Source organism: Octodon degus, unplaced genomic scaffold, assembly GCF_000260255.1.
Source record: "Octodon degus isolate 3935 unplaced genomic scaffold, OctDeg1.0 scaffold00240, whole genome shotgun sequence".
In the NCBI taxonomy this organism is placed as follows: domain Eukaryota; kingdom Metazoa; phylum Chordata; class Mammalia; order Rodentia; family Octodontidae; genus Octodon; species Octodon degus.
The window spans coordinates 1,355,836-1,359,936 of record NW_004524816.1 but is presented as its reverse complement, the minus strand read 5'-3'; positions in this window follow the sequence as shown (position 1 = coordinate 1,359,936).

Here is a 4,101-nt window from a genome sequence, read left to right as displayed (position 1 = left end):
TTCTCTCATCTTGGTTCTTGTCCTATGGCCTCCCTTCCCCTCCTCTATCTTCATTTCTATCTGTCGGAGCCCAGCAGGGAGTAGATAAGCTTCTCCAGCTGCCGCCATATCGCATACTCTTTGCGTCACAGGAGGTGCTTTGCTGCTTTCCCTCCTCTGCGCAGTGCCTTTGCAAATACAGTCCACATTCAAGGATGAGAAAAGCTGTAAAAATGTCATAAGGTAATGGGAAATCTGTCTGGATGACTCCTGAGGGTCTTTTGTACTGGCCCCATTCATGCCATCTTCTGAAGGAACATAAATTTCAATCGCTGCTCTTTCTATTTTTATCCCATAAAACTTTGTACGTAAATTCTTAAGGTTACAGAATTTTCCTTCCAGGTTTTGTACCATAAATTGCTTGTTGTGAGAAATCCACAAGAGAATAAATGAGTGTGGAAAGTTGCTTGATATCTCAAAGCATTCGCTGGGTGTGGGAGAACAAGGGAAGGTCCAAGTTGAGAAAATTCCCCCATTCAGTCAGCATTCACTTTAGGACCCAGAAGGCCCAGATGCAAGCACAGTGGGCTAAGGTTCCATCCCCGCAGAACGGAACCATAGGGATCCTCTAGGGACAGCAAAATTTTGTTCACACATAGCATCATTTTTGAAAGGAAGGTTTCTTAATGCTTGAATATTCATGAGACTTCCTGAAGGAATTAGTGATAATTTTATAGTTAAAACAATAATAGCAATTAGTGATAATTTTATGGTTAAAACAATGTTTTGTTTTTTGCGGAACCAGGGATTGAACTCAGGCCCTTGCGTTTGCCAGGCAAGCACTTATTCCACTAAGCTATCTCCCCAGTCTCCAATAATAGGTTTTGATACCCTTATATATTACTCAGTAAGACTCCACTTCCCTTGTAATCTTGAAATAAAAATGTAATTGGATTTTATTTTTATTTTTATTTTTTTGGCAGAACTGGGGATTGAACTCAGACCCTTGCGCTTACCAGGGAAGTGCTTATTGTACTGAGCCCTCTCCCTAGCCCCTGAATTTTATTTTTAATAACTAAAACTCTTATTTTTATTTTAACCATTGTGGATGAAAAGAATTCTAAAACCTTTGTAAAACCCCATGACTTCTAAATGAAATACATTATTTAGAATGCATCATTTGGGGCTGGGGAGATGGTTCAGTAGAATAAGCGCTTCCCTGGCAAGCACAAGGGCCTGAGTTCAATCCCGGTTCCGCAATCTGTGTGGTGGTTATAGAAAACAATATTGTCTCATAGGATAATAGACACTGGTTCTTACAACTGAGAGCCCTAGAGCCTAGGTGCCCGACACAGGAGCTGATACAGCGGCCAGTGGCCAGGGCCTTCTGCCTTCCCTCTTTGGCATTGGGTTTACTTTGGAGTCAGCACTACTTCCAGCCCCGGCAGGGCTATGTGCTGCCTCTTCACTGCAGCAGAAAAATTTAGTCTCTTTCCACCTCGATCTACCAAAATGCTGAGCACTAGACCGAGCCACTAATGGATCGCGTTCATCTGCCCCAAGCCGCGTGGCTAGGGAAAGACCAGAGCCTCCGCTACACACCAGTCCCGAGTGAGATGGGGGAAGGCATGCATCAGTGGCTCTCCCTCAGGCTCGGGAATTTGCTCATTGCTACAATACGCAGGTACTCTGATGCTCATGGTTTAGTTACATCCATCAGAACATCTCAATATTTGTTATCAGTGAACAAGTCATCTGCCTAGTGTGCAACATGGTGACTGTAGTTAATCATAATGCATGATGTTGCTGGAAATTGCTGAGAGTAGCTTTTGAACGGTCTCACCACAAACAAGTATGTGAAATGATGTGGGATTAATCAGATCAATTGAGCCGTTCAACACATGCATATTTCAAAACAAAATCTATTACCCAACAAATATCTGTATTTTTTATTTTTAAATAAATAGATAAAAACATTTTTAAAAGGTACTTATTAAAAACCTGTTAGTGAAAGAAGACAAACACTGAGACATGTAAGGGCCCTTGGTACTATTTTCCTTGAGTCTTATATAAATTTGGATCTTACCATGATGAAGGGAAAAAAATAATATATATGTTATTTATTTATTTATTTATTTATTTATTTTTTCAAGCCAGATTGGTAGGACAGTTTCAATAATTAACACATTGAATACATTCTTCCTAGTGGTTAATTGCTGTACAAGATGTGGACATGATATCCTATTTACAAACACCATTAGAACAAATCCCTCTATTCATTAAGAGAATGTAACTATATATCTATCCTAACCACTTTGAATACACAGATACAAAATGGACATTCATCTGTATACCCTTTTTTTGTTAAGTTCCATCATTTAAATATTATAGGTGTGGAAACTCAGCAAAATATTCTAAAAGAGTTCAGTAGTCCATAATAGTATTGGGTCTTCCGCTTCACTGGCAATGTCAGAAATTGTTGACCTGAGTCCCCTACAGCTCAACGTAACACCATGGCTTTACTTCTTATACTTCATTTTTATACTTTTCTGCTGGATGCTTAAGACCAAGGTAAAGCAGGACCTATGCAACAAGAGTTGTAGCTTTTGGATTTGATAAGGTCAGTGAAATCCCCTCAGGATTTATCCTGAGATCCTGTACCTCAGAGTATAGAAACTTTGTCAGTGTCAGCCATGTGGATGAGTCACGGCCATTGCTTGGTCAATGTGCTCTCTGTGAAAGCCTGAGAGAATGTTTTCTCTCCATGTGACTCTCCTTAGGCACACACTACATCATCGATCACTTTCCTCTTTGGCCCCATAATCTTGATCAAAAAATTTGGGACACTACCGAGTTATGTGACATTACAGTAGAAGTTCTCATATGTCCTGAGTCTTAATTGACCTTGGAAGCCTAGGGCCAAAATGTTGACTCAAGAATTATATACTTCTTATGTTTGCACGTAAGTCCAAAAATCTAACCATATACAATCTTGAAGCAGGGCAGTCCCACAATATTCCTTTTCCTATCTCTTGCCTTTATTCACCACCCCCTTCTTTTTGAACAATCATTTACCTGAGACAGTATAGCAGCAACTGGCATGTCATGACAAGCAGCCCGTATTCAGAAGTCCAGAATGACAGGCACCCCAAGCTTGAAAGTACTATTACAGATTACCTTCTGCAGTGCAGTTACTTAGTTCATAGGTATCAGTATATATAGTTAGTCAGGGTGAGAATCTTTCCAATTAACTGCTAGATTCACAAATCTGGAGATTCTCAGGATCATTGTCTTGCCCATCTTCTACATATAACTGTATGGCTTGACATTGTCATGTTTCCTAGCTCTTCTTTCCCTCTCTTGATTAGTTAGTCCTCAAGATCCTGCTTTCCCTTTACTTGTATTATATTTTTCTATTTGTGTTTCTTCTTTTGAGTTCTTATAATAATATATATGTTGAAGAGTAGTCTCCTCGAGGATAGCACAATTTTGCTGTTTCTTGGAATTTTCACCTGAAAAGCCCATCCAGCCCATATTTTAGTCAGTATAAAATAGTCTGCCCCTATAAAAGGCAGAGCCTACGGTCAGGTCTTTTGTGAAGGTAGAGAGTTCAGGACCACCACTCTGAGGAATGAAGGAGTCGGAATGTAGAAGAGTGGGTTGCTGCATCTGGCAATAGCCTTGAGCCCTGCTGTCGCTGGAGGGAAGAGCCATGTGGCTCAGTCTCTGATGTGGGTCCTGGGGTTGTGCAGGGGCTCCAGTGTTCCTGTTTAGCTCACATTTATGGTTGTGCTCCTGCAGCAGAACAGCTGTGATGAAGCCTTAGTGCAGCACCACAGGAGGTGAGAGGTGACTAGGTCATATGGGAGCTAACTTCACCATGAATAGTCCACCTAAGAACTCAAGACTGCATGGGCTTTGAGGTGGTGAGGGTCAGTTGGAAGAAGTAGGTCAGTGGGGATCCACCCTGGAAAAGTGGTTGGGTCTCCAGCACTCTGTCTCTGTCTCTGTCTCTGTCTCTGTCTCTGTCTCTGTCTCTGTCTCTCTGTCTCTGTCTCTGTCTGTCTGTCTCTCTCTGTCTCTCTCTCTGTCCCTCTGTCTCTGTCTCTGTCTCTCTCTCTC